Source organism: Chlorocebus sabaeus, chromosome 15 (assembly GCF_047675955.1).
Source record: "Chlorocebus sabaeus isolate Y175 chromosome 15, mChlSab1.0.hap1, whole genome shotgun sequence".
In the NCBI taxonomy this organism is placed as follows: domain Eukaryota; kingdom Metazoa; phylum Chordata; class Mammalia; order Primates; family Cercopithecidae; genus Chlorocebus; species Chlorocebus sabaeus.
Window position 1 is genome coordinate 32,350,296 of NC_132918.1, and position 11,269 is coordinate 32,361,564.

Sequence of the window (11,269 nt, forward strand, 5' to 3'; positions counted from 1 at the left end):
CCTGTCCCTTTTAAGGGCTCACAACTCTAAAGGGGCCCACGTGAGAGGGGCATGCTCAATTGAGCAAGCAGGGGGTACATGACTGGGGGTGCATACACAGGTAATTAGAAAGGAACCAAACAGGACAGGGATCTTCACAGTGCCTTTTTAATGGAAATAACCAATTAGGTCAGGAGTCGATCTTTAACTACCAGGCCCAGGGTGTGGTGCCAGGCTGTCTGCTTGTGGATTTCATTTCTGTCTTTTCGTTTTTACTTCTTCTTTCTTTGGAGGCAGAAATTGGGCATAAGACAATATGAGGGGTGATCTCCTCCCTTAGTTTGAGATCACAAATAATGGTGGCCTTAAAAGTATGTTTGAGACAACTTCAAAATCTCCATACATTCTGGATTAAAGTCAAGGCAGAATGTCCTGAGATGGCCTAAAAAGCATGGAAAAGCCTGCTTTCATTTCCAACACCCTATCTTTGTGAAGTAGGGTTTTCTGCAGTGACAGCAACCAAAATGAGTTATGGAGTAGACTGGACATAAGCAACACTTTGAGTGTCACTGTCTCCTATCACCCCTAGATGGAACTGTCTAATTGCAGGAAGACAAGCTCAGGGCTCCCACTGATTCTACATTATGGTGAGTTGTATACTTATTTCATTATATATTACAATGTAATATATATAAAATTGTAGAAATAAAGTACACAATAAATGTACTTGAATCATCTTGAAACCATCCCCCAACTCTCTACCAGTAGAAAAATTGTCTTCCATGAAACTAGTCCTTCGTGCCAGAAAGGTTGGTGACCACTGCTGTAACAGGTATTGCATGTTATCATTAGCATACAAAATCTCTTCCTGGTGGTGTGTTTTTTACTATCAAAATAAGGAAAAAACTATTAAAAGCTAAACCTTGAGCCTAGCTACACATGCAGAACCTGAAAAATTTCTAGCCACCCAGTCGCCCTCCCCCTGCCCCTCACTCAAGGCAGGAATTTGTAGCTAATAGCTTCTTGGGTTTTGATGCTAATTGGCTGGAAATTGGGGAAGCTACAATATGAATAAATGCTTTTGTTCTCTTTCCTGGCTGTACTGGGTGTCAGGAACTTGTAACCATTGGGAAGCGGGCTGGTATCCTGTACAACTTCTTAGCATGGCCTCCTAAGCTTATTTATTCTGCCTCAAATTCACAACACAGTAACTAAAGGGATACTTTTAAGTCAGACCAGGTCCTTTGCTAAAGACACTCCATCCAGTGAATTCATTGTTGCTGTTATTGTTTAGGTGAGGGAGATGGGACCAAAATGGAGGAAGGTAAACAAGATGGCACAGTCCCGATCGCTTCTGGGTTCTTCATCACCAACTTTCCGGCACCCGGGAAAGTGCAGGACAACCGAGCATGCGCCAGGTGACGTCAATCCGAAGAGATCGAAACTTACCTGGCCAGGCCTACAGAGACGCCCCTATCAAACCCTTATCCCGCCCACTGCCCTCCCCCTTCCGGTACCAATGCATAAAAGTCCTCCACGGGCAGAGGCCAGCGCGACTTCCCTGGCCCCATACCTGAGGACCGGAGAACCTCGCCTGAGAGTTGCTGCATATTTACAATTAAAACCTGCTGCTTTCTTACTTAATTTGGTCTCGTGTTAAACTTATTTAACTCCCCTAAATTAATTAAAGCTCCCCTAAATTAATTAAAAGAGTTATCTCAAGGAATTCCTACTTCCCTGCCCCTTTTGCTCAAGCCACATTGGCCTCTGGGATGGTTAGTATTGAGTGTCAACTTGATTGGATTGAAGGATGCAAAGTATTGTTCCTGGGTGTGTCTGTGAGGGTATTACCAAAGGAGATTAACATTTGAGTCAGTGGACTTGGAAAGGCAGATCCACCATCAATCTGGGTGGGCACCATCTAATCAGTTGCCATGGTGGCTAGAATAAAAGCAGGCAGAAGAATGTAGAAGGACTAGACTGGCTAAGTCTTGTGGCCTCCATCTTTTTCTCCCATCCTGGATGCTTCCTGCCTTCAAGCATAGGATTCCAAGTTCTTCAGGTTTTGGACTCTTGAACCTGTTGAGGACTAAACTCTGATTTTTTTTTTTATCTTGCCCAAATTCCTATCTAAGGGGTCTGGGGCATAATGTCCTATGCCCTACAAACCATAAATTCTCATCGGGTGGGTTTTATTTAACCCTGTATATTATGACTTATTTTCCAACCTGACCCTGGCATGACATTATGAGACAAGGAAGAAAATAAAAATATTTTACCCCACAACATGTTTATTTGCCGCATTTTGAAATAGCCCTGCAAAGCTGTTCTTTGTGGGGGAAAATGTGCATCTGTAAAGAATCTCTATTAAATAGCTAGATCTTTTTCTTCCAGACCCTCCCAATCCTAAAGAGATTAACTAAGATCTGAATAGGAAACATTTGTCATCTATTTTCTCTAAGTGCAGCCACTAAAGACTTCAAAAGAACTTTGGTCTCCACAATCTTTATCTTAACCTGAACATTCCCTTTCTATCAATCTCAGGTCTTCAGAGAAATTCAACCAATTGTCAACTAGAAAATGTTTAAATTCACCTACAGCCTGGAAGCACCCCACCCCCACCCCCGCTTTGAGTTGTCCCGCCTTTCTGGGCCACGCCAATGTCTTTCTTAAGTGTATTTGATTGATGTCTTGTGCCTCTCTTAAATGTATAAAACCAAGCTGCGCCCCAACCACCTTGGGAACATGTTCTCAAGACCTCCTGTGTCATGGGTCACAGTCACTCATATTTGGCTCAATAAATGTCTCCAAATATTTTACAGAGTTCGAGTCTTTTCTTCGAAACTATCAATCGAGGAAAATCACAAGTCTCAGTCATTTTAGGAGATTTATTTGCCAAAGTTAACAACATGCCCGAGAGACAGATCTATGCCTTTCTTCAAAGATGATTTTGAGGGTTTCAAATTTAAAGGGGAAAGGACAGAATATTGAGAAGCATACAGTTTTCACATAAACAAAAGGGGAAGAGGAAACATGTGGGGAATCTGCATTTTACCTAAGATAACACAGCCAAAATGGGGTAGGGGAACAATCACATACACATTTGTGTCTGGCGGGCCAGGTTGACTGCACCTGTAAAGATAAGCTATCAACTTGCATTGCATGGAGAAATTTTAACAGCTCACCAGGAATTTCCTTGTGGGAAAAATATGGGGGAGGCATGTAGCTTTTCATCTTGTAGCCACCTTATTTGGGAACCAAAAGCGGGAGGCAGGTTTGTGTGATCCAGTTCCCAGCTTGACTTTTCTCTTTGGCTAAATGAGTTTGGGGTCCCAAAATTTAATTTCCTTTCACAAACCTTCACCAGTGGTTTGCCAGGGCTCTTGGGCCTTTGACCACAGACTGAAGGCTGTACTGTTGGCTTCCCTACTTTTGAGGTTTTGGGACTCGGACCGGCTTCCTTGCTCCTCAGCTTGCAGATGGTCTATTGTGGGACTTCACCTTGTGACTGTGTGAGTCAGTACTCCTTAATAAACTCCCTTGCATACCTAAATCTATCCTATTAGTCCTGTCCCTCTAGAGAACCCTGACTAATACACCCTCCTTGCTGATCCTCATGTGGCTAGAGCCTTTGCTCTTCCCCAGAGAGCAGCATGGTTCTTTCCCTTTTTTTTTTTTTTTTTTTTTTTTTTTTTTGAGACGGAGTCTAGTCCTGTCACCTAGGCTGGAGTGCAATGGCATGATCTCAGCTCACTGCAACCTCTGCATCCCAGGTTCAAGCAGTTCTCCTGCCTCAGCCTCCCGAGTAGCTGGGATTACAGGTGCCTGCCACCACACCCAGCTAATTTTTGTATTTTTAGTAGAGACGGGATTTCACCATGTTGGCCAGGCTGGTCTTGAACTCCTGATCTTGTGATGCACCCACCTCAGCCACCCAAAGTGCTGGGATTACAGGCGTGAGCCACCACACCCGGCCTCCCTCCCTCCCTTTCTGTCTTCTCACTCTGATTCATTTTTCTTCAGAGTTCTTCTTAGATAAATTCAGACATTTTGCATACATATCTGTGTATTGTCTGAGTCTCCATGTGACAATGTAAGTTTCATAAAGACAACAGTTTTGTTTGTTCATTACTGTGTCTCCATACATGTTTGAGGTGTCTAATAAATATTTGTTAAATGAATGAATAAATGAGATCAAGTAAATTGAAATCAGTACAAGGGACAAGAAAAGGAAAATGAAAGTTTCAATGATGAATTTCAAACTTATTTTTTGTATATCATCCATGTAGTAATTTGTGATAAAGGATTTCTAAGTCACTTTAATGAGTGAATCCATTAACATTTTAAAAATACTGTATTAGTTTGTTTTCATGCTGCTGATAAAGACATACTTGAGACTGGGTAATTTAGAAAGGAAAGAGTTTTAATTGACTCACAGTTCCACATGGTTGGGGAAGCCTCACAATCATGGTGGAAGATGAAGGAAGAGCAAAGGGATATCTTACATGGCGGCCAGCAAAAAGATAGTTTGTGCAGGGGAACTCCTCTTTATAAAACCATCAGATCTGGTGAGATTTATTGACTATTGTGAGAACAGCATGGGAAAGACCCACCCCCATGATTCAATTACCTCCCACCAGGTCCCTCTGACAACATATGGGAATTACAGGAGCTACAATTCAAGACGAGATTTGGGTGGGGACACAGCAAACCACATCAAATACTTTAAATAAGCTTTTTTATTTAGACTTCTAAAAATTTAGTCTTTATATACCTTTATAAGTATTATTTTAAAATACATAATTATGTAAATATAAAATAAAGGTTTTTAATTTTTAATTTTATATTTAATTTAGTATACAGATGACTAATCTTAAATAAGATTGTATATCTACTATATTGAAATTACCACTTTAATTGTTTCCTTAGTAAAGATTTATATTCATTATTTTGTGTGTGTGTATATATATATATATATTCATTTGTTCCATGATTATACCAAGTATACTTTTATTGTTATTAATCACCACTTTTAATCAAAGTAATCCACTTTTACTTTCTCCAAAGAGAAAAATAGAAGACAGAAATCTATGAAATGTCTAGCTAAATTTTTATGAGTACACATTTTCGTCAAAGAAAAACAAATCTTGAGGACCCAAAATCACTTAGCTAATGGGAAGAGTCAAGCTGGGAACTGCTTAGGGCAAAGCCTACCTCCCCTTCTACTCAAAGTCACTCCTCTGCTCACTGAGATAAATGCATATCTGACTGCCTCATTTGGAGAGGCTAATCAGAAACTCAAAAGAATACAACCATTTGTCTCTTGCCTACCTATGACCTAGAAGCCCCCTCCCCACTTTGAGCTGTCCTGCTTTTGCTTTGAGTTGTCCCACCTTTCCAGACAGAACCAATGTTCATCTTACATATGTTGACTGATGTCTTATGTCTCCGACTGTATAAAACCAAGCCGTGCTCTGACCACCTTGGGCACATATTATTAGGACCTCCTGAGGCTGTGTCACAGGCATGTGCCCTCAACTTTGGCAAAACAAACCTTGTAAGTTAACTGAGACCTGTCTCAGATATTCAGGGTTCACATTTTGGTAACCATGAAGGGAATCTGAGTGGAGGTACCGCTGATCTGTAAGATAAAATAAATCTTTCTGAGTTCTCTTCAAAGTGTTTAGCCTGTGAACTTCCTTACCAAGGCGAGACGCGTCCCACTGCCCCATTGCTGTGGCCTCAAGGACGGGAGATCGAGACCCACCAGTTGTGACGAATAAACCCAGACTCTCAGCAACGTGGGGAGAAGAGGCTTGCCAATACTGCGGCGAACAGGTAAACTCTGTGCACAGACCAAGGTAGGAAACGTCGCAGGGGCAACAAAGTACTTCTTTGGTGGTCAGAGGGGGTGGTCGGGGCATTCCGGAGGTTGAAAGTGCTTGAATGGCAACAAGCACTACTGCTGTGCGCAGTGAGTGAGTCCAATCTGCGGTTCCGTGGTCACCTTATACGGCTTAGGGCGACCCTTTGGGGGTCCCATCAGGGATTTATACTGACCCGCCATCAATGCTAAGAGGGAACTGAAACATTCCCGTGAGGGAAGTGACCAGAGCCGACGAAGCAAAACAAGGGTGCAAGGGACCTCCAGCAGGCGGAGATAGGCGAATTAAGCCTTAGCAAAGCTTCCACTGAAGGGTAGGCAAGACACTGCTAATATCAGGGGTTGAGCCACAAGGAACTCCCCAAATAGGCAAGAGATCCCTAATATGAGAGGATGAGCCACAGCAAGACCCCGCTAGGCAAGATATTCCTAATAAGAGGGATTGAGCCTAGCCAGGACCCAGTATGGGAAGTATTACAAGCAAAAAAGATGAAGTTAGCAACAAAGATATCCCCCTTGATAGTCCCCTAGGTCTCAAAGATATACCATCTGATAGCCCTCTAGGTCTCATGCTAAAAGGTTGGGAAGATAATGAAAGAACTAAACGTAAGAAAAAGCAGTAAATGATAAAATATTGCTGTTCTATTTGGACTCAAAGACCTATCCTCAATCCCTCAATCTTCTGGCCAAAGTTTGGGTCAACTGAGGATATACTATGTCAACTTTTAATTCAACATGTAAATAATAAAAGCCCTGTTTCTCAAGAAGAACTGGTCTATGCTCTTTGTTGGAAGCAAAGACCTGTCCTCCCTTTTCCCTTATGCACCTGCCCCTACTTTAGAACCAGTGAGGGAAGGGGCTCAGGGGATCCTGGCAAAGAGAACAGCACACGGGATCCCCTAGGCCATCCTCCACCTAACACCCATAGTCCCCCACCTAATACACCCAACCCTTCCCCTCAGGCCTAGCCTAAGTCCCCCTCCCCAAAAGAATTCCAAGCTCCTAATTCGCCAGGTGGCTTTTGCCGGGTTGGCAACATCAAGGATCTGCCACAACATGTTGCTGGCATCATCCAGCCCATAGTACACCCCAGCGAGGGCAAAGCCCATGATCCTGCCCGCTGGGTGGTCCAAGGTCCCGGCACCATATTGATGGCAGCTCTGCAAGACACACAGGCCAGGCCCCAGCCTATGCCCTGAGCAGACTACATTATGGGACATCTGTCTTGCTTTTGGCAGGGCCAAGTAATACCAGGCCTCAGCCGCAGCTCCTAGCAGCCAGGCATCTCTGCAGCTAAGTCTCCTGAGGAGGTAGTAGATAATCTTTCAGCTGATATATCCACTAGCATTTATTATGGTCAGGCCAGTGTTAAAAGTGAAAATATCCACCTGAAAAGAACTCTGATTCTTTAAAGTGTTATATTATATATTAAGGTTTTATATTTTTCATTAAAATGTGCCACCAGAAAAGACTTACATGTGTATAAGTATGAGGCTATTCTGTTAAAAAGGATGGTTTAACATTAATTACTGACAATTCACTTAACCTAGCAAGTTTCTTAATGATATATCCAAATCTAAAAAGAAAGCACACATGTTTAGATTTAACTGATTACCACACAAACATCTGGCCAAACTTAAAATAAACCCCCTTCAAAAGTGATTAAGGGAAAAAGAACGCAACAAGTGTTCAGTGATTAATAAAAAGTTCCTAGAGATATAAAATCAAAGTGTTTAATAAGTAGTCTATCCACATTTATAAGCTGTCTGCACTTAGTTAAGCTTTAGAGTATCTGCAAGATCAGGAGAGAACCATCTATACTAATTCTAAATATGCCTTTATGGTGGCTCATACATTTAGAAAAATTCAGACTGAATTAATAGTAAAAGTCAAAGCCTTGTTCATGAGGAGTTAATCACCCAAGTGTTGAACAGCCTTCAGTTACCAGAAAAGAAAAAATAGCTATTGTCCATGTCCCCAGGCACCAAAAAGCCTGTCTTTCAAAAGTCAAGAAAGTAACCTAGCAAATCAGATAAGCTGGACCAGCTGCCATTTCTCCTGGGAACTCAGAGCAATGTTATTCAAACCTTTTATAAAGAAAGTCCTATCCCACTTACATTAGAGGACCCATTAAAGACCCCAAGCCATGTATAGTATAGTCAAAGTTTATACCTGTATAGGAATTTATACCCTTAGCTAAACAAGTCTGGAGACTTGGTTGCCAAAAATCAAATATCTTCTGACTTCCTATTACCCTAGTAAGAATCCAAACTACCTCTCAAAGCAATCCAACATTCCTACGTACTTGGTTTATCTTCCACTTTCTCTTCTTTCAGAATTCATGATTTTCCAGTACAGGCACTGCCCCTAGAGTTTCCAGGACATTGACACCAGCCTGAGGAGCCAGCCTAGTGCTTCTAACACACTGAAACCATAGTCTAAATAGGAAGAAAAGATGGACCTATCATACCCGAGTCAAGAAAGCACTGCCATCTCCGAAGTCATTGGTCATTATCCAAGAGAAAAACCTCCTCAAACTAAGGTTAAGAAAAGTTTAACTCTCTTTTATCTATTCCATTACCCTTTCTTCTTTCCTCATTATATTGCTGTCCTTGTTATGAATGTAACTAGGTCAGACTCATTCCAAATCATTACTTTCGATGCTTGCCTTGTCATGCCTTGTCAAAAGGATGAATACTGGCAAAGACATGTCTCTACTTAAGAAAAATACCTCTGCCCCTTCAGAGAAGCCACTGACCCCCCCCCCCACCTTGCTCGTGGCGGGGGTACCAAGGCACCCCAAGTTAGGAGATAAGTTCTCAATGGGCAGATGTCATCCTAACTACCAGAGCACACAGCGGGACCTCCCCATAAGGCTCTACTGACCTAAAATCTTACCTCTGCCTTACGAAAGGAACTACTCCCTCTAATTGTCAATTTGACCATTATAACCCAGTAACTATCTCTATTAATGCCCCTACCTCCACCAACCCTGCGCCCCCTTTAGAACGCCTGTATGGCTTAGGAGCAGAAGTCAATGGACATGACTATATAGGCTTCTTTAAAATTTGCTTCATTGACCCCCCCCTTCTTCTTCTCCATCTGAACCTTCTACCCTACCTAACAACGTTAAAGTATATATTTTAGAAGTAAAAGATTTAAGACAAATCCTAACATTGAAACAAGGTATCAAGATTTAAATGCCTGGTTGAAATGGATTCAATATTCCCACCACACGTTAAACAAAAGCAATTGTTATGCTTGTGCGCACGGCAGCCCAGAGGCACAGATTGTCCCGTTTCCACTAGGATGGTCCTTCAATCAACCAGGTATAGGCTGTATAGTAGCTCTTTTCCAGGATAATACAGCCTGGGGCAACAAATCATGCCAAGTTCTCTCTTTCTGCTATATCCTGAAGTCCAACACCCTGCAGGTCGGTCCCTGAGGGCCATCCAGCTTCCAGTTCCCAACATCAATTTCACCTCATGTCTCTCACAACGGGGAAAATTTGGTGTTCCTTAGAAGCTTAATAGGATGCGGTGAGCTTAAGCCCTTCCAAGAGCGTACCCATCAGTCTCCCCTTAGTCATCTTCAAGCGTATGTATGGTGGTGTTGCGGTGGACCCTTACTGAATACCCTGCCACGTAACTGGAGCAGCACTTGTGCTCTTATCCAGTTGGCTATCCCTTTCACCCTGGCATTTCATCAACCAGAAAAAGAAAAACCACAACACCAAAAAATAAGAGAAGTCCCTTATGGGTCTTTTGACTCTCAAGTTTACATAGATGCCATTGGAATCCCCTGGGGAGTGCCCAACAGGTTCAAAGCCTGAGACCAAATAGCTGCAGGATTTGAATCCATGTTTCCATGAATAACTATTAATAAAAATATAGCTTGGAGAGATTACATCTATTATAATCAGCAGCAGTTTATTAATTACACCAGGGATGCTATCAAAGGATAGCTGACCAATTAAGGCCTACTAGCCAAATGGCTTAGGAAAACAGAATAGCTCTAGATATGTTATTAGTCAAAAAAAGTGGAGTTTGTGTTATGATTAAAACCCAACGTTGTAAATTCATCCCAACACTGCCCCCGATGGGAGCATGACAAAGGACTTGCAGGGACTTACTGTTTTATCCAATGAATTAGCTAAAAATTCTGGAGTCAATGACCCCATTTCAGGATGGCTAGGAAAGTAGTTCGGTAAACAGAAAGGAATCGTGGTCCCAATTTTATTTCCCTTGCAGTTGTAATAGGTGTACTCATTCCCATCAGGTGTTGTGTCATACCATGCATCCATGGGCTAATACAAAGAATTGTACAAGCAGCACTTACTAAAGCCTCCCTTAGTTCTCCTCCACCTTATTCAAGTAAGCTTTTCCTTTTAGAAGATCAAATCAAACAGCAAATCCAAGACATGTTATAAAAGTTTGAAGAGAAAGAATCATAAGAAAATTAAAAGGGAGGAATTGTAAGATACAATAAATCTTTGAGTTTCTCTTCAAATGAATTAGCCTGTTAACTTCCTTATCCTTTGTTCTCAAACTCAACTTTCTCGTTCTTCCTTGCCCCTAAACAGCCTACCCACTTCCCATCAGTTCTAATCAATAACTAACATCTGTTATTTTGGTTACCTGTACCCACTGTTCCCCCGAAACTGCATGTCTCACATGCTCCACCTCTGTACCTCACGTCCCCCTTCCCTTCTCTATTTAGGAAAATATGTACAAGTAGCCAATTGGGTCAGCTCAGATTGTGCAGTACAACTCCAGCCCATGGGGGAGTGACACAGAGATAGGGACTGCATTAAGGATAAAAACCCTCTGGTCTCCTTTGTTCTCTGTGCACTTGTGATCTTGATTGACGTGAGTGGCACCCTTTTGCAAAAGTAAATTGCCTTGCCGAGAGCATTAAACTTTTGCCTGGGTGCTGTTTTTACTTCACTGCACCAAGCATTTTATATCCAACAGATCTCTGACAAATCTTTTATCAGTGCTTGGTACCAGCATGAGCTAATTTTATGGCTGAAACCAATATGACAATTTGCTGAGGTCTGGGAGCACCCCCTCCAGAGAATCCCTAATCTCCCAAAATTTGGTCAAGATCTAAAGTTTATTTTGCTGTGCAGCTCCCATTTTTGGAGTTTTACTTGCTTCCAACAAGGAAAAAAAGATTTTCTGCTTCCATGATGATGGAAGGCAGGTAACTCCTTTAACGGAGTTTGAGCTTGCTCCTAACAAGAAAGACAAATTTGAGTTTTTTCCTGCTTGTAGGATGGTAAAGCAGTCTTCAGCCTGAGACCCATCCCTAGGTAAATAGCTGAATTGGGGTTTTGTCCTGGCTAAATTTAAAAAGCACTTGGTCTTAATTTCTCTTTACCATTAGAGTGCTCAGTGATCATAT